A 20,461-nucleotide genomic window follows, 5' to 3' on the forward strand; every position below is an offset into this window, starting at 1 on the left:
TTTAAAATCAGCAAGACTATTTAAAAGTCAAGGACACAGAGTGAAAACTTAAACTTCAAGACCAAAAGTTTAAGGTCAGGTCAGCAAAAAGTATTTGCCCCACAAATCTGACAACCTGAGTTCCATCCCTGAATCACACAGTGAAATGAGAAAACTGATGGCCAAAAGCTGTCCTCTTATCTCTACACATGTAGAGTGGAATGCACTATACATTTATTTAAATTTTTTTAAGTTCAGTGTCCAGAGATTGAAATCAGACCTTAAAATTTCTATTCATGTTGTTGTCTATTATGGTCCGCTACCTTTCAGGGATGAGACATTTTATTTGATTGGAATGTTGGAAGCATGTCAAGAACACTTTTCAGAATGTCACCTTTAAGAGATGCTTCTTTGCCTATTCCTGGCACTATTCCTCTGGGTGAGTATACGTGTGCTGGAAGGGTCACTTCCTGGGGTTTTGTAACCATCAAACCATCTGAGCCACTTAAGCAATCAAGTATGAGTCACAAATGGGATAGATGTGACAGTCAGCCCCAGAGTCTAGCCTAGAAATGCCTGTTTTAAAACAGAAGCCATGAGTTCTGGGAAGATTGTCTGAGGTTTCAGAATGACTAGAAAGCCCCCTCATCTGCTTCCTCCAAGCTAAGCATCATCAAATACTCAGAAACCTTACTAGAATGTCATGTATATGTGCATGGAAATGAGAGTGGGAGGACTCGCCTGCCAGAGGGAATGTGGCTTTGGCAGCTTTTTTCCAACTGTTAAAATCTGGGCTCCACTGTCATCACTTACATCTTCCATGAGCTAACGGATTGGAGTCATAATGAAAGTAGATGAAAAACTGCTGAAAATGAACCAAGCAGAGGTTTGGCCTCTTCTGTTAGAACCAGAGAAACTAGAAGATCTTGGATCTTGCTTTGAAAACTAGCCTTGATCTTGCTTCTAAGATTTGAGATCCATCTTGTGCTTCAAAGGGTAAGCCTTTTCCCCTAGGCCTGGGTCTTCTTCTGGTGACTAGAAGGGAATCATCCCCTGAAATATTCCAGCTAAACTGCCTGTTTGTCTTCTCCACCTCCTGATAATGCCTGTGATTTGCTCCAGCTAAAATCTGTAGCCACTTTTTTCCATACATCCCTGGGTCCCTTCTACTTTCAAGAGAACCTCAGGGGTGCTGAAATGGCAGCTAAAGCTGAACCACTAGCAAAGTCTCGTATACACTCCTTAATGCTTTCTTCTTGATGGCATTTTTCTCCTATGCTTAATGTCTGTTTTAGCTAAAACTGTCTGTATTACAGCCCTTTCTCTTTCCACCTAAGAAGGGAAATCTGGGACAACTTTTGGGGAAATCATTGATGTGACAAGGGATGATCTATCATACGCCACTAGTACAAAGGGGTTGCCCAACTCAGGTGGCAGCATCAACTAAGAGCTATAGTTCAGATATGGTTTAGGTATGAGCCCTAAATGCTCATGTGCTAGAGGCTTGGTCTGTTATGTGGTGATGTGGAAGAGAACACGCCCTTTAAGAGGTGGATATTAGTGGGAAGTAATTAGGTCAGCAGGGGGTGGCCATCAATTCCTAAAAGGAATTGGTGTGATTTTCTTGGGGTCCTGGTTCATTCTTGAAAGAAGGTTGTTAGAAAAGAGCAAGGTCCACTCCTGTCTCTCCTTTTATGTTAACCACCAGCGGGGACTCAGCTCAGAGCAAAGCCACTGTCAGCCTCCAGAACTACTACCTAAGTAAATCTCTTTTCTTTATGAGGTGTCAAATCTTGGGTATTTTTTATAGCAAGATAAACAGTTGAACACATTAAGATTGCCAGGGAATGTGGCAAGAAGGGAAACATTTACTTGTCAGGAATAGTATAAAAAAGAGACAGATTGTGAGCCCACAATGAATTAGATTAATAGTACCACAAACTTTTTTTTTTCCACTTGAGGCAGCATCTTGTTATAAGCCCAGTCTGGGGTCAAATTTGTTGTCTCAGCTCCTTGAGTACTATTCAGGCATGTGCTCTATCCTCAACTTCTTCTGTGGCTTTCCAAGCTCCCTGAAATGATCAGGTAATATCACAGCTATTTTTTTCTATTCATATCATGAAACAATGTGTGGTGCCCCACAGCGCGTGTGATTGGTCCATTTTGGTGCCTGCTGTGCTTTTTTAATTTGTTCTTGACTGAGAGTTCCCTTTCAGCAGTCCAAACCTAGAAAAGAAGTGTCATCCTGCTTTCTGTACAAAGGTGACATTGGTCAAGCCAGTGTGAGCTTCAACCCAAAGGAACTCAGCCATATTTCCAATTGAGGCTGCTGGCTTGAAGTCAATAATGGTTTCCTAGATGTCATAATGATTTAACTACCATGATCAAACACCTTAGAGCATGACTAAAGCAAATATGCTCACTTTTTCCTCAGGTAAAATCTAAGCTAGAATGATAGCTTCATTCTTCAAAAGTATCAGAAGCCCAGTTTCTTTCCATCTTGTTGCTCTGACAATTGTAGTGCTGTCCTAATCTACACTGTCAAAGGTGCCTCAGCATATCCACAGGCAGCAAGTAGGAAAGATGATGTGGACACAATCCTCCCCTCTAAAGGCATCACCTGGAAGTTGCATGGATATTTGTCATTCAAATTCCATTGACCAATACAACTATAAGAAAGACAGGAAAGTGTTAATCCCATTCTAGAAGGCTTGTGACTACCTCAAAATCAGAGCTTTGTTATGCTGAGAGGGAGAAAGTGACAGAGAACATTTCTCGTTTCTGCTGGAGAATTTAGACTTTGGTCTTCTTGAAGAAGACAGAGGCATGTCATACATAAACTACTACAGCTGTAGCTTTATGAGGGGAGAGACCATGAACAGGCCCCAACATCCTGTGAGACCAAACACCACTCAACTCTTCTCCTACCAGTGGGCACCCTGACAGAAAACCCTCTTAGAGGGTGCAATACCTAGAAGTTTCTGTTACATCTACAAAATTCAGTCCTACATTTGCAATGGTGTCTTCTATAGACAGAGAAACTGAATCTTCAGTTTCATCACCCTGCTTCATCACCTATCTTCAGGCCTTTGGCCTTAATCCATTAAAAAAGCAAGACTACATAAGAATCTGTTGCTGTTGGCTCTTACTCAATAGGATAGAAACAAACCATCAGTGAGAGATGTTATCTAGTTTCCTCTGTGTGGAAGGTGCAGATACAGATCATGAGGGTCCTCTAACTAAGACCACAAGCTCAGGATGTGTGGGCCATAATAATATGACAGTAGAAGAGCTATGGTTTTTCTTTGTGTACAGCATCGCCAGTTACACAGCCTCACTGAGGCTCCCCGTGTTAGAAGACTGTTGAAGTTCACATGAACTCAGGTTGCTGGGGGGGAAAAATCCTCCTGGGAGGCAAAAATGGTTTCTGAAGGATATGGGTAATAGGATTTCTTAGCCAGCAATAGCTAGTTCTTCAAATCAGGGACATTTTTTAAATTTTTTTATTAATTATAGTTTATTCACTTTGTTTCCCAGCTGTAGCCCCCTCCATCATCCCTTCCCAATCTCACACTCACTTCCTCATCTCCTCCCATGCCCCTCTCCAAATCCACTGAAAGGGGAGGTCCTCCTCCCCTTCCATCTGACCCTAGCCTATCAGGTCTCATCAGGACTGGCTGTATTGTCTTCCTCTGTGGCCTGGTAAGGCTGCCATCCCCTCAGGGGGAAGTGATCAAAGAGCCAGTCACTGAGTTCATGTCAGAGACAGTCCCTATTCCCATTTCTAGGGAACCCACTTGGAGACTGAGCTGCCATGGGCTACATCTGTGCAGGGGTTCTACACTATCGCCATGCATGGTCCTTGGTTGGAGTATCAGTATCAGAAAAGACTCCTCTGCCCAGATTTTTTGGTACTGTTGCTCTTCTTGTGGAGCTCCTGTCCCCTCCTGATCTTTCTATCTCCCTCTTCTTTCATAAGATTCTTTGCACTTTGCCCAAAGTTTGGCTATGAGTCTCAGCCTCTGCTTTGATACCCTGCAGGGTAGAGTCTTTCAGAGGCTCTCTGTGGTAAGCTCTTGTTCTGTTCCCTGTTTTCTCCCTTTTCCGATGTCTATCCTTTTCTGTGTGAGGATTGAACATTTTGCCTAGGGTCCTCCTTCTTGCTTAGCTTCTTTAGGTGTACAGATTTTAGTATGTTTATCCTATATTATATGTCTAATATCCACTTATAAGTGAGTATATATCATGTGCATCTTTCTGCTTCTGGGATACCTCACTCAGGATGCTCTTTTCTAGTTCCCACCATTTGCCTGCAAATTTCATGATTTCCTTATTTTTAATTGTTAAGTAGTATTCCATTGTGTAAATGACCACATTTCTGTATCCATTACTCAGTTCAGGGACATCTGGGTTGTTTCCAGAATCTTGAATACGAACAGGGTTGAGCAATATGTCCTTGTTATATACTTGGGCATCTTTTGGCTATATGCGTAGGAGTGATACAGTTGGATCTTGAAGTAGCACTACTCCTAATTTTCTGAGAAAGCACCAGATTGATTTCCAAAGTGGTTGTACAAGTTTACATTCCCACCAGCAATGGAGGATGAATCCCCTTTCTCCACATCCTTACCAGCATGTGTTGTCACTTGAGTTTTTGATCTTAGCCATTCTGATAGGTGTGAGGGTAAAATCTCAGGGTCATTTTGATTTGCATTTCCCTGATGACTAAGGATGTTGAACATTTCTTTAAGTGTTTCTATGACATTCAGTATGCCTCTGTTGAGAATCCTCTGTTAGAAAAAGAAGTGAGGAAAAGCCTAAAACTCATTGGCATAGAAGACAACTTCCTGAACAGAACACCAACAGCACAGGCTCTAAGAGCAACAATCAATAAATGGGACCTCATGAAACTGAAAAGCTTCTGTAAAGCAAAGGACACTGTCATCAGAACAAAATGACAGCCTACAGACTGGGAAAGGATCTTCGCCAACCTTATATCTGACAGAGGGCTAATATCCAGAATATATAAAGAACTCAAGAAGTTAAACAGCAACAAATCAAGTAATCCAATTTAAAAAAATGGAGTACAGAGCTAAACAGAGAATTCTCGATAGAGGAGTATTGAATGACAGAGGGACACTTTTTTAAAATGAAAATCTATAATCACAGATCGTATCAGATTCACAATATGCATGAGCCAATACTGGACAAGCTCAGAGTTACAGACACTTTGCTAACCTTAAGAGTGGGCATCTTCCAGGCCAGCAGTAGATTGTACCAAAACACTAATGGCCATCGATAGGCCTCATGTTGAGATTAAACATGTCTGGAAGAATCAGAAGGGCAGAGGCTAGGGTGGGGATTACTATGGTCCTTGACAATAAGTAACAATAGAATAGGGCTTTAGCAATGAGTGAATATTCAGTCTATAAAGCAACTAGTGATAGTAAACAAACTCATCAGAAACTCAACTCAAATTAACTTAAGCAAAAAAAAAAAAAATGGGGGGAGGATCTGTGGATAACAAAATGAAACAACACAAAATTAAGAGATGCAGCGGGAATTGAAGACAATTCAAATATTTGAGATTCAAATTTTATATATTTAGAGCTTCAAATATCTTCAAGACTTTCTCTCTGTGTACCTACATCTTTATCAGCTCAGGCTCATATACCAAAGTGCCACAGACTTGGTGATAGCCACAAAAAAAAAAAAAAAAAAAAAACATTAATTTTCCCACAGCTCCAAGGCTGGGAAAATGAGATGATAGCATGTTCGGTTCTTGGTAAAGGTCGTCTTCCCACCTTACAGATTGGTGCAGATTTATGCCTGCTTGCTCATAAATGTCCTGTGGGGAAAATTCAGTCTGAACTTGCTGTTATGGTGGCTAGAGTGATGCCACTAGCAAAAGCTGGCCTGCCATGACTAACGGTAGCTGCTAGTATTAACTGAAAAGGCCTCACATTGACCAAACTGAAAACTAGGAGGTAGCCTTGAAAGCCTATAGTACCAACAGTTTTTATTAAAAGGTCCTGTCAGCTGCTGTAACTCAGTGCCCCAGTCATCGAGATAGTGTGTGAGGCAAAAATGGTTTAAAGTTCAAGGAAGAGCCCATTTTTCCAGAATGCTGGGAATCATCAGATTTACAAGAGGGACAGAAAGAAGATCCAGGAGGAAAGACAAGGGTTGAGGAACATAGATCTGGAAGAGAAGATGCAGGGGCCTTCCAAAGACGTGAGCCTCCTGGGGTCTCATAAGCCAGGAAAATGGAATTCACTGAAGTGACAACAAGGAGGCTACAGAAACAGGAAGCCAGCCAAGCCTGACAGCCTTCCAACTGTCCTAGCAGCACACAGAACCAACATGAGGAAATTCTGGGAGTTCAGAACTTGGGATGTCTGGCCTTAATCAAAACCATTGAGCTATTGCTGTGCTCTTGTAATGATCAGTATTTCAAGCCTATGGCAAAAACGTCTTTGCAGTTATTTGCATGAGAATTTGTTTAAAGAAGGAAAGTTCCTGGGAAATCTATTCCCTGAATGGTATTCCCAGACTGGGCTTTGGGCTGCTCTCAAATTTTTCTGCTGAAAAAAGGAACATTTTTTTTTTCATCACAAAGGAAGAAGAAAGAGGCAGAGTCGGTGTTACTGGGTGAAGACTACAGGAGATCCTGTTACAGTCAGAAGTGTCTCGAGGAGTTTCTGGGACTCATGTGTATGAGAACTGTTTTCCGAGTCACCTTACTGAAACCTTTGGAAAACTCCCACTGTTCGCCTATGTGTACTCACTTCCTGCTGCCGAGACAGGGACTGAGCTGAACCACACTGGGGTATATAAAGCTGCAATTCCTTTCAGAAAATATGAGCCAGTAGTTAAAGAAGTTGAAATTCACCTCCCACCCTGTAGCTCTACTCTAGGTTACCCCAAAAGCAAGTCTCAGAATAATTCTGCCCCCAATACAGATAGCTGTTAACAAGCAAGCAAAGCCTTAAAGCACAAGGAGATTATTTGGGTAGGGAGAACTCAAAGATACCAAGAAAAGATATGAACATATGTTGGTGGTAACTGACATAACTTATTTAAACATATTTATCCATATACTATTGGTATTTCAATCAGATACTTATAGAATATGGGATCTATTCTTTTTGCTTTTAAATTCCCCATGTAATCTACTCATCCAAAGTAACAGAGAAAAAGAAATGAGTCTGATCCCTGAGTGTATACCAATGAGACTGAGGAGCATAGAGACAACTTTTTGTTCAGTGAAACTGTGTAAGCATTACAAATGTATGTACATTTTGTGTCTCCTAAACCAAACGTTTCCATCCCAGGTGTATAAGGTTTTTACCAGGAAGCTCCACACTAAGATGCCTTCGAGGAGGAACAGCAGTAATTGTGAGTGAGGCAAGGTTCATGCATCCAGCTGCAGGCACCAGAAAGATACTGATCTAGTATACAGGACCAGGTGTCTGGAATCTTCACAGTACAATAACAGGCCAAAACTGGGTGAACAAGCACTGGGGTCTGCCCAGCCATGGATGAAAAATGAAATGATTTGACAAGGGGGCTCCTAGGAAAGCAGCCGATCTCTCAAATCCAGGAAGATGGGCAGCAGGGGAGAAAATATCTGAGACATAGCCCATCGTGGGGCTGTAACAACTGAGGTGACACTTTGAAAGCGATTGGGACTCCAGCCATGAGTAACCACAGAGAATGATATGAATAAAAGCAGCAGGTTCTGAGGAGACTCAGCCACTCTCACAATAGAGAGACCGAGAGGAAATTTCAGGTGTCAGAAATCAGACTCAAGTTAGAGACACATGTATAATATCTGAAGGTTAAGCCCAGAATTTAAAGGCTAAGCCTCTATAAATGTTCCTTCTCAAAGTCAGAAGTAGGAGTATTTCCATCAGCATTTTGAGGAAATTAATTTCAAGTGACTTGAACAGTAAAGGAATTACTTAGTCACAAAATGGGAACTCAGTAGAGCAGGCCATGGCTAGCTTCATCCAGATGCGCCAACTCTGCTTTTCAGTGACTGCTTCGACTCTGCTTCAGGACAGCTGAGGGAGGAAGTCATCTGCAGGCTGATAGCAACTGACACTCACTGTGCTGATCTTGGATGTGGATATATCTGCACATTAGGGTCACGAGTATAGGTAAGCCACACAAATATATGAACAAGGTGATTTTTTTTTTTCAAAAAAATTTCTTGGTATATATTCATTGTAAATAGTAAGGCATGTATATTGATTATATTTGCCTCCATGCCTTTTGCTTTCTGCCCTCTTCCTTAGGTTTCCTTAGTTTTCCCAAGCATGCTTCTAATCTCATGACAGAGTGCAAGAATGAGAGAAAACATGACATTTGTCTTTCCAAGTCTGACTTATTTCATTTAGTATGATGATCTGTCTAGTTGCATCCATTTTCCTTCAAATGACATACTTTCATCCATTTTTATGACTTACTAAAAAGACCATTGTGTGCATATTCTATTTTGCTTATGTAATTGTTGACAGATGATTAGAATGTCCCGTAACTTGGCTATTGTAACGAGCACTGTAATAAACATGGGTGTGCATATTTTCTGTGCCATGTTTACTTAGAATCTTTTGAAAATATTACCAGAAATGAAATAGCTGGGTCATATGGTAGTTCTGTTTTTCGCTTTCAGCTTTCTAAGAGACTTTCATGCTGGTTTTTGTAGTGTCTAGACTAATTTACATTCCCACTAATAGTGCAAAAGGTTCCCCTTTCCCCACATCCACACCAGCATCTGTCTTCTTCTTCTTCTTCTTCTTCTCTTCTTCTTCTTCTTCTTCTTCTTCTTCTTCTTCTTCTTCTTCTTCTTCTTCTTCTTCTTCTTCTTCTTCTTCTCTTCTTCTTCTTCTTCTTCTTCTTCTTCTTCTTCTTCTTCTTCTTCTTCTCTTCTTCTTCAGTTTACTTTTTACAAACTTTTTATTGATTCTTTGTGAATTTCACATCACGCCCCCAATCCCACTCACCTTCCCACCCCTTCACGTCCTCCCTCTGCCCTTGCAGCCCCCCCAAAAGAAAATGAGTCTCACCATGGAAGCTGCAGCATATCACAGTGTGTCACGCAGTGCACCCTTTCGTCCACACATCTTTACTTGCAAATGTCCATTACAATGAATCATTGGTCTGGTTTGAGGCCTCTGGCTTTTGCTGCACTATCAATCCTGGATCCTCACCAAAACTCCCTCACAGATGTTCTCTTTTTGCCCTGTCATAGATGTCCTGCAGCTTTATATTTGTACAAGCCACCCTTCACCCACTCCAGAAGTTCATAGATGGGGTAGATGTTAGGGTGGGCCAACTCAAAGCCCTGGATCTGGGCCTGGGTGGTAGCTGAGTTGGTCAGCCCTCCAGCTCTTCCACACCAGGATGAGCTCCCCAGCACTGCCCTGGTTAGAACACCCAGTGTCACAGCTGGCAAGGGGTAGGGCCAGCTCTCTTGCTGTCATGGTCCCAGGACCAGTTCTTCTCCCTGCCACAGATGGCAAGGAACGAGGAGTAGGGGGCATCTCTCTGGTACCCAAGCCACCTCATGGCAGAAGTGGTGGGGCCAGTTCTACACTCATGCCCTTGGGCCAGCTCACCCAAGCTCCCACCATCAGGGCCAATTCTACTGTGTCACCCAGACATGCATGGCCTACTCTCCTGAGTTCTGCAGCCAGTGGAGAGGTGGAGCCATCGCTGCATAGATCTTGGACATAAATACTGTCCCAAACAGTTTTCTTAATGATAGCTCAGACCAGGGATGTCCACATGGCCTTTGGTGGTAATGTGAGACATGGAAATCAACACAGATCCCTGCTACTGCATGGCCACGGACCTAGACATAGGCCTCAGCAGAAGCATAGGCTAGGACCTCCCTAGGGCCTCAGGTGTCAGAGCAGGTTTCACCCTCTCGTCTCTAGTTCTGCCTCCCTCCACAGTGTTCAACTCTTCCACTTCTCTTTCTCTCCCATCTCTCTACCACATACTTGCATATTGTAGTGGTTCCCACTGCAGACAGGGTACACAGTGGGTGGGCCTCTGGGTCATCTGTTGTTTTCTTAATGGTAACATTTCCACTGAAAGTGTATAAGAGCTCCCTTCTCTCCACATCTTCATCAGCATCTGATGTTATTTGTTTTCTTAATAATAGTCATTTTGACAATGGTGAGATGAACTTGAATTTGAGTCTCCTTGATAGCATGGAAGTATGCCAATTTGGACAGCCAACCCACTCTGGCTGACAGATAATGAAGCCTCAGTTGACATCCTAGAGTAACCATGGGATAAAAATCCCACAGATGGATGAACTTGGCAGAAACACACTTGTGCAGGGAGATTGAAACAAGAAAATAACAAGTTCAGAGCCAACCTGAGTTACATGACAAGTTCCATGACAGTGTGGGCTACATAATGAGATCTTTGCCAGAAAGAAAGGGGCAGGGAGAGGAGAAAAGGGAATGAAAGCAGGGGGAAATCCATAGGGAGCAACCTAGCTGAGCTTTCCTGAATAGGAATTCAGGAAAATCATAAAATCATGAGCTATCATATCTGCCTATGATGTGGAGTGATTTATTTCACAGCTGGGATTATTGTAGAAGAGTATGGAAAAGTTAACCAGAAAGACTTAACATCAACTTTAAGACTTTTAGCCTGGTATGCATAATAAGTTCCAGGACATCCAGGGCTACAAAAAGAAACCCTGCCGTTAAAAACAGAAGTATTTTGTCATTACAAAAACATCAAAAATACCTAACCTTCATTTGTGTGACCATTTTAAGGAATCAATGAAGATATTGGGACATGAAGATATTATCTTGCAAAGTCTTAATAACGGAAGTATACCTGTTGGCATTCATAAAGAGCACACAGTCCCTTCTGAGTCTCAGAGCTAAGGGCAATACATAAGCCAACATCCACTTGGGTCAGACCTTCACCTGAAATTTAGAGAGAATACAAATGAATTATCAAAATTAGCCTTTTGGTAACTACACAAATGTGATGGGAAGATTTCCTAAATCATCTTAGTTCCTTCCATGTTGTTTTCACAAAAAAATAGCAAAGAGATCTAGAAGTTCCTGAGTTTTGAAATTTCTTAGTTGTCTATCCCTGAGACCTTGTGGCACTTCCTCTGATATTTCAGGGCCCAGCTCCAGCATTCTCCTTAGCAGGTGTTTTTAGCAATTGTACCCTCTGATTGTTGGTTTTCTTTGCTTTGGCTTTATGGTTTGAATATGAAATATCCTCCATAGACACCACAGAATATTAGGTGTCAAGCTGACAAGCATTTGAGAAATAATTGAATCTTTCAGATTCTGGCCTAATCAAGGACTCAGCCCTTGGTAGATTTGTAATATGATAGCATTATCAGGAGGCAGCCAAAATAGGAAGTGGCACCCAAATAGAGGAAGCGGGTCATTTAGGGTGTGCCCTTGACGGATGTATCTTCCCCCTTCCCCTTTGTGACCTTCCTGTCTCCTTCTTTGACTTCACTGTGGGGTGAACGGTCTGCCGCGTACTCCTGCCACCATGGTGTTCCATCTCCCTGAAGACCTGGAAACACTAAGGCAAAGGGCCAGGGACTATAGAACTAGGAGCAAAAATAAATTTTCTCTTTAATTTGCTCCTCTTAGATATCTGTCACAGTGAAAAAAAGAGTGTAAATACAGAGCATGTATACAAAGCCTCACGTTGGGGCTGTTAGTCAATTAGCAGTGTTTGTCTGTCCCCAACAAAGCCCAGAGTCCCATGGAAACACTGCATAAACCAAGCATAGTATTAGACACCTGTAATTCCAGCACTCAGAAAGTAGCAGCAGAAGGATCAGGCATTCAAGGTCATCCTTGCCAAAATAGGAAGTTTCAAATCAGCCTATGGTACATTGTTTCAAAACAAACAAATAAATAAAAAGCACTGAAATGAAATGGTCAGAACTAACATTACTCTACTGTGTTAGGAGCCTTCATGACGGCCCAAGGTAGACTATACTTCCTCGTAGTCATTTTCTTGAATTGAGCTGACCTTTGTAACAAAGAGAGTACAGAAAAAACAGTTTTCTGTCTTGCTGTCTTACTTTGCCGATGCTTCCGGCCTTATCACAGGACTCTGAAGCAGTAGCTGGGGAGGCTCATGAGATAAGGAACTGAAGTCTCTGCTAGCAGCCAGAGGAGTGAACACCTGTAAGCAATTAAGTTCACCTCCAGCGAAATCTTCTAACTATGGAATAGACATTTTCCCTTCATCCAAGAAAGATTGTAGCAAAACTACCCCACTAAAATGTCTCAAATTTCCAACCCACAAAAACAATAAATACTTATTTAAGTCCTGGTATCTTTTGGTAATTGTTACAATCTATATGTAATATGCTCATACAAATGAAAAAGTGAGCTCAGAGAAACACAGCAACCAATGCTGCCCAATAGAGCGCTCTCATCCTGTGACCTCAAAGCACATCAGATATCTCAACATCCTATGGTTCAACAGCCCTCCAACTGACTACAAATGAGAGAGGTAAGATTGAAGACATTTACAGCAAGGTGGGCCACCAGCTCAGCTCCCCATCTGGTGACACAAGGTAACACAAGGTGACCCAGATTCTTTTCTCCCCTTACTTGGAGCCTCCACCTATAGACCTCTTCTCACCTAGACAGACTAACTGACTAATGCAACTATGCCTCTGGACCTCCACTAGTGCCACAGATAAAACAACCACTGACCCTCATGGCTATAGCTCTGCCAGCTGTGTCCAAAAAGGGCTATGGTACAGGGCTTATACATAGGATCGTTGCCTCCAACTCTGGCCTTGTTTCCCAGCTCCCCCATTTTTTATTCATAGGTCACTTTTGAGAAGTTGCTAGAGTAACTTTTGATATCCACATGAGTCACTCACTGGTCATGTGAACCCCAATCACCCCTGCATAGGCAGGGCTATGGACTACATGAGCTGTCATGAAGAAGCAGAATGTGATGGTCACTGAGTAATCCAGCAGCCAAGTCCTGATGGTTCTGTCTGGAGTCTGTTCATCCTTGAACACATTCTGTTAAGAGTCACTATGGCCCCTAGGCACAACTGAATTGAACAAGTCAAAGGGTTTTCAACAAGCTGGACAAAAGTTCTGAGGAGCCCACTGTCAGTCCTCAGGGTCTCTAGTCAAGAGACACCTGAGATGGCCAGTAGAGTAGTATCAGCTTAGGTCTTTATGTGGAATCCAAGGACTCCAGCACAGAAGAGAAAGAAGTAACAATCAAGGTATAGGACACCTGGGCTCTAAAGTAAGCGCCAGAGCTGCCATGGAATAAGCAGAATTGTGCTGCTTGCCAGTCTCTGTCCCGGTCTCCTCAACCTGCTCCTTTTCAGACTGATTAATTGGATCCTTGATGCTCTTTGGAGTTACTTTGGGGTTTGACAGTAGGAAGAACCACTGCCTGATAGAAATATAAAATTGGTCATATGTGTACTTCTAAATCTTTTTTATGCCACACTACTATTGAAAATCTAAAATAGATAAAGGATGTAACTCAGTGGCAGAGTATTTGTCTAGCATGTGCAAGGCCTTAGGTTCTATCCTCAGAGAGACAAGGGGAGGAGGAGTGGAAAGGGGAAAGAAATTAATTTAATGATATATTTAAATACCTAAAATATTTTAACATGTAATTGGTTTGTTACATGTACTAATAAGATACTTTGAATTTTTTATTGTACTGTCTTCAAAACCTGGTATGTCACTTGTACTAAAATATATCACAGCTAAGATCGGCATACTAAATACCCAGCACCTTCACTGAGAGCTGTGTACTTGATCTGTGAAAAGGAAGGAGAAATTGTCCTTTAAAAGGAGACAGTCTCCCCCTAGTGGGCAAAACGGAAAGTACATGAAGAACCAAAAGATTTCAGAGAGCAAAAGGCTGGAAGGCAGAGAAGCACACCAAGCCTGTTTAAGCAGCTGAGTCTACTAAGTTAGGAGAAGGAGTGTAGCAACAGAAGACTGAGAGTCACTTAACCTTCTCGTACTCCATGTGACATTTGTAACATTAATTTCTCCACAAATATCCTTGGATGGTAAACTAAAACACAATAGAAGCTCTGCTCTATACCCAGGCTTGTTATAGCCCTGAGGCATAAAATGAAAGTAGAAAACCAAGCATGATAGTACCACATCAGAGGCCAAAGAAGGAGGCCCATCATGAGTCCAAGGCCAGATTGGGCTATAAAATAAATTTAAAGCCAACCTGGGCTATAGAGACACTATCATCAAAAAGATGACAGTCACTTAATTCCCTAAAGCAGAGGCTATAGAGCTCACTAGCTAGGTCTTAGTCCAAGCTCTACCATTCATTCTAGGTCCAGCTGGTACAGTTTGAACATCTGTTAAATGTGCGTGCCAAACAGTATTTCTCACCCCTCTAGGTGCATGCCTGCTGCTTTTCCAACTGAGATCTGGAGTGTATTTCACTTCCCTTGAAATGGCCGTGGCATTTATCTTGACCCACACGATGCAATGAAGTGATCCTATTTTATCCCAGAATTAGCCTGGGCCTCTACAGTATCATATTGAAAGGAAGCTAAGCAGGGCAATTGGAACCATATGGAGAAAATGGGATGCAATGAGAAGCCCAAGACACCAAACTTGGCTGAATCCTTCCTAAATGTCGCATGTGAAGCCTGCCACCAGATGGATAGAACCAAGGGAAAGGGAAAAGAACAGCCTGGCCAAGCTTTGCTGGACTCCACCCAGAAGAATCATGAAAACAAATGATCAATTGTTTTTAGTCATTGAGCTTCTTCTTTTTTTTTTTATTTAAAAGCAATAACAATGTTTATTGAACATGTTCTGTTACCATTTATTACATTGTATTTATTGAGCTCCTTATGTATTTATGTACATTATCGTATTTATTGAGCTCCTTGTTTAGACTTCACAACCCCAGTGAGAGGTGTTACTGCTGGGGCAGGAAACCTACGGACTCAGGTGAGTTCAGCTTGTCTGCGGTTAAGGCTGGAACGCAGCCCTCAGTCACCGCTGATCCTGCAGACTCATGCTGTGTGTGCACTTGAAACCAAATGACTTGCAAAGCAGTAACTCAAAAGACAACAATAAGATATTAGCCCTGTGTCAGATATAGGGTTGGTAAAGATCCTTTCCCAGTCTGTAGGTAGTCATTTTGTTCTGACAACAGTGTCCCTTGCTTTACAGAGCTTTTCAATTTCATGAGGTCCAGTTTATAGAGTGTTACTCTTAGAGCCTGTGCTGTTGGTGTTCTGTTCAGGAAGTTGTCTCCTGTGCCAGTGAGTTCAAGGCTCTTCCCCACTTTTTCTTCTAACAGGTTTAGTGTGTCTGGTTTTATATTGAGGTCTTTGATCCACTTGGACTTTAGTTTTGTGCAGGGTGATAAGTATGGATCTATTTGCATTTTTCTACATTAAAAAAAAAGACAACAAACGAACAAAAACACCCTACACTCTTTCATAAAGATTTTAGAGTTGCCCTGGCAAATGATTGTTTTACAATTTTATTTCTATTTTTCTGCCTGCCAAGTTACCCCCGTCCTCCCCACTTCTTTTCATTTTGACCGCATCTGCTTCTCTGCTCCTGAGACTTGCAGGAGGCCCTGGCACATCCTCCTGGCTTTTAGTGAACTCTACTCTCTGCTGCTTCTCAGTGTAAGAATTAACGCTTGCCCAACTGCTCAATACTTTTTATTTTCTGTTCTAGACATCAGCTATCTGAGCCTTTGTTCTCCAGTGAGTTTGTTCTGTTTTCACTCTCTAATTCTACTCTCATCTTTTCTCTATTAATACTATGGCTTTTGGTAGAGACAAGGGGACACTGCTGCATTACAGGGTTTATGATGAAGCCATCCCTCTCTCTCCCATCCACAACTCATCCATCCATTTTTGCAAAGGGGATGTGAGTTGAAGAGAGCCAGGGAGGTCTAGTGGTCGTCATTGAGCTACTTATACAGCAACAGAAAGTCTAACTATATGTGATGTTGACAGTATATATCCCATAGCTATATAAAGAAGAAAGGTGTGTGAATCACAAATGCCTGCAATCAACACTCAATATTAAATATTATTGTAATTGAGTACAGAACTTGGGATTTATTGTCTTCCCTTTATAACAGAACATGCTTAAGTCATATAAGCCAGACTCAACCACAAATCCATCAAAAATTAAAACCTGCTTCTTCCAGTGGTCATTTCATTCTAAGAGCATCATAATCAGAACTGTGCAAATTGAAAGCAGATGGTGACTGGGGTCATCTGGCACTATGAGCATGCTCTTAAGATACTTCATTTCTAGAATTTCAAGATTCTCATAGAGAATTGAAGGACTGTAGACATGTGATTAGGGTCAATGCCAGTCATTTCTAGATTGGAGAAGGCGTAAATGGGTAGACAAGAAGAAAGCAAGGTGAGCAGGGAAGACTGTAAAGTCCGGATTGGTATGAATAAAGCCTGGTAAAGCTATCCTTGTGTCCTGTGCAGGGTTCTGAGAAGCAGGGTCTAGAAAAGTGATTGTGTGCCAAGCAAGGTTCTGATAAAGTCTCAGAAAGCCTTGGGGAGTGAGGGAAGCAGGGTGCAGAGGATTGAGGTCAAGGATAAGTCTGGCATTAGCAGGATCCTCCTTCTCAGCCAAGGAGCAAGAGGATTCTACAATAGAAGAACCCACACTGGGAAAGGTGGCTGAGCTGCTGTAGCCCAGAAGCTGTAGGTTATAAGTCACAGCAGCTGGATGCAAAGAAGAGTGGTATGGACTTTCCAGGTATGCTATGTACTTCTGAGCATGGCAGTGCCTGTCAGCTATAGAGTAAGTCTAAACATGTCTACCATGTAAGTGAATCTCTCCCAAAATATTGATGCCCTCTCTTCTCCCTCCCTCAGAGGCCAAATTCACTTGGTCTGGGGTGAGATCTGGTTTCGGAATTTCTAAGATTCCCAGATGACTGGAGTAAAAAGGCTTGGAATCAGGGCTGTCCTCAAAGAAGGGTGCAGGTGCGACCAGCTAGCAACTACCATTCCAATGCCTGCTATACCACACCCCATTAGCACTGCAAGTCTCTTTGGAACATTAAGACTCCACTGTGATTGTGGACATTTGCTAAAATGCAGAGTCTGAGGGCTGGAGAGATGACTCAGTGATTAAGAGTACTTTCTACTCTTGCATAGGACCCAAGTTCAGATCCCAATACCCACATTTCAGGAGCTCATATGTAATTCCAGCTCTAGGTGATCCATTGCCTTCTTCTGTACTCAGTGCAAACACACGTGTGCATACACACAGATACACAAATATAAACATAAATATAAATAAAATAAATCTATATAAAACTAAAATTTAATGTAGAGTTTGATTCAGAGGACCTACGACTACATTCCTAATGAGCTTTGGTGGTCATAAGCCTGATGCTGATGAACGAGAAAGCTAACTGCTGTAGGTCTGTAGCACAAGACAAGAGTGCTGGCTCGTGTGGAGAGAGAAGGTGGTCACAAATAAAAAAGCAAAGTTCCTCCTCTAACAGTCAGAACATTAATGCTTGGAGCTTAAACCAGTGACTTGTGGTGCACTATATAAACAATCAGCACCTTTGCTAAAGAATTAGCTCATCACTTAGAAGCAACCACTTGGTGCTCTTGCAAAGGATCCAGGTTCAATTCCCAGCACCCACATGGTAGCTCACAACCATTTGCGACTCCAATTCTAGGGGATTTGATGCCTTCTTCAGATGGCCATGGGCACTAGGCACCAACATGGTACCCATATGTACATGCAAAACATTCATATTCATAAAATAATAAAGTAAATCTAAAAGACATTTAAAAACAGAGCCTAATTTTTATTATATTCTTTCATAAGCCTATACAAAATACTTTGATTCATTTCTATTTTACCCTCCAACTTCTCCTGGATCCTGTCATATACCCCTTACAACATCATATTCTCTTCTATTTTATTTTTAATAATCTACTGAGCCCAGTTAATGATGTCTGTACGCACACTTGTATATGATTATCCACTTTAGAATGGACAATGAACCAAGGGTCCCACAAAAAAAGATGCTTCCAAGACAGTCTCCGCAAGTATGGGAGCTAAAATGTTACGCTCAGAATGCGAGGCTAAGCACTGCACTCAGGGTCAGCCGCTTTCGACCCAGAGAAGAGCAAGTCTGATTGCATGCGGGTTGATGCCCCAGGTCCCGCCTCTGAGAAAAAGGTATCGGACGGGTCTGATGCTCTTTGGGTGGATGACACCTAGATGAACATCGGTACAAAGTCCCAATTTATTTCTAATATCAGAGATCAGACCTCTACTCTTGCCTGATGTGTCTAAAACAAAAAGGGGGAACTGTAGAGAGCTGCGTAATGCCGCGCCTTAAAGATGGAGCTGGTTTCTGCCTTCCACCTTCCCGATGGTGAGTGCTCTCTGTCACAAACAACTCCACATTTGGCTAAGGCTGAGGATCTGGCTTGCTTCCATGTATGTGGACCTATCTGCATTGCCCACGTGGCACGCTGGGGTTGGCTACCCAGAGGCTATTTAAGCTGTGGGCTGGCTTTCCCCAGGGTCAGATGATTGTTCAAGGTTCCTGAATAAACTGCATTAAAAAAAAAAAAATGCTTCCACAGCAGCCATCAAGTCCTCAACTTGGAGTGGGGCCTCATATGTCCCTCCCCCATTTGTGCTAGAAAGCTGACTGGTTTGATCTTGTGCAAGTAACTTGTTCTGTGAGTTCATGAGTGCAAAGATCCTGTCATCTCCAGAAGATACTGTTTTGAAGTAGTCTTCCACAAACTCTGACTTTTACATTCTTTCCATCCTCCACCTCTTCCACAATGTTCCCTGAGCTGGTGAGGGTGTGTGTGTGTGTGTGTGTGTGTGTGTGTGTGTGTGTGTGTGTGATAGGTATCTCACTTAGGCTGAGTACTCCACAGTCACTTACTTTTCCACTTTGACCAGTTGTGAGTCTCTATTAACTGCTGTCCACTGCAAAATGAAGTTTCTCTGATGAAGGCAAGATCTATACTAATCTGTGGTTATAAAGGTAAGTATTTATAAGGCATTTTGATACTATGTCCATTTAGCAAACTAATAGTAGTAGATTTTCACCAAGGGCCTATAATCTCCCTAGTCATGGGTACCAAATAGCCCAACTTTTAATGACCACCAGTGCCTCACCCCAAATGACCCGTCCCAGGAAGAGAAACTGATGCTATGAACTTTACTACCTAACAAGGTAGTGAACTGCCTACCTCCTATGTATTCAAATACAATTGCACACACAGAGCCTGGGTAACTGACCTTAACTTTCCTTAAGTATATAAAAGAACCCCATTTCTCCTTGGAGATGGAATTCTATCTGAGCATTCACCTACAGTGTTTTTTTTCACAGTGTTTATACTTTATCAAAACTTCTATGTCAGTTCTGGCATGGTACAAACTTTTATTAACCCCTGCCCACCCAATGCCACTTTCACCACCAACACTGACACTGTCGCCACATTGGGCTTCTCCTTGGCAGCATGACAATATGTCTTCAGAAAGCATAGAAGAGTTTGGATACAAGGGGAGCACATAAGCACACAAGAGAAACAAAACAGGGACTACATAGGAATGTGGAGGCAAAAACTGGCTGACTCTCTGTTGGGAGGAGAGTATATAGTTACTACACCTCAAGGAATCTTTTGTAAGGGAGGACACACAGGTCAGAGTTTGGGAAGGTGTGTGTGTATGTGTGTGTGTTTGCTTTGTTCGTTTTGAGGATAGTCTCTAGCTGTGTAGCCTAGGTGACCTATGAACTCCAAAATCCTCTTGCTTCAGTTTCCTTAGGATTGTTGAAATTATTCCAATGGGGAAAATAAAATGCTTGGACAATAATGGTCTGTATAATGATTGTCTTGATCACAATGAATGATACTAAGGTATGTGCTGGGCTGGTTAGGACCACTGACCATGCAGCTAGATTTGTCACTTCCTGGCTGTGTGACTTGGGCAAGCATCTAGCCTTCTTGTGCTTCAATTTCCTCACCAGTATCACAAAGATTGTAATAGCACCTGTTTCTTACATTTGCATTGTTATGAGTTGTTTGTGGTGAAGCTTATGCCAAATGCTTACAACAGACAGCGAGAAGCTGATCTCTTAGCTCTTATACACCACCAGGGGAATTCTTTAAGAAAGAAGCATTTTCTATGAGTACTCACAAGGGGTCAGCGTTTCCTCAGAGTTCAAGAACAAGAACAATCTGAGGCACTGTTCTCTCCACCAAAGCAGCAACATGATTTCAATAGAGGTTGGCAGCTCACACCACATTTCTCTAGCAGCCTCTAATCAGAACTACCTGGCTGGCCTCGGAGACAGTTTGGGACTGGGAAGTTCTGATCCTTATTTTACTTCCTTCCCGTGGAAATAAGTCATTCATATGTCCAGAACTCACAGTTCTATCTTGTGACTTTGCTGCCCA

At 42.2% G+C, this 20,461-nt stretch overlaps 1 long non-coding RNA gene across 1 annotated transcript; it reads left to right on the top strand.

Annotated features, from left to right (window-relative positions):
- Nucleotides 1-646: 646 nt before the first annotated feature.
- Nucleotides 647-16,086, top strand: LOC110554139 (uncharacterized). The gene is made up of 3 exons (XR_002476759.2): nucleotides 647-975; nucleotides 6,599-8,141; nucleotides 14,408-16,086. It is a non-coding gene; the product is annotated as an uncharacterized LOC110554139 (long non-coding RNA).
- Nucleotides 16,087-20,461: the final 4,375 nt, after the last annotated feature.

Source organism: Meriones unguiculatus, chromosome 6 (assembly GCF_030254825.1).
Source record: "Meriones unguiculatus strain TT.TT164.6M chromosome 6, Bangor_MerUng_6.1, whole genome shotgun sequence".
NCBI classification, from domain to species: Eukaryota; Metazoa; Chordata; class Mammalia; order Rodentia; family Muridae; genus Meriones; species Meriones unguiculatus.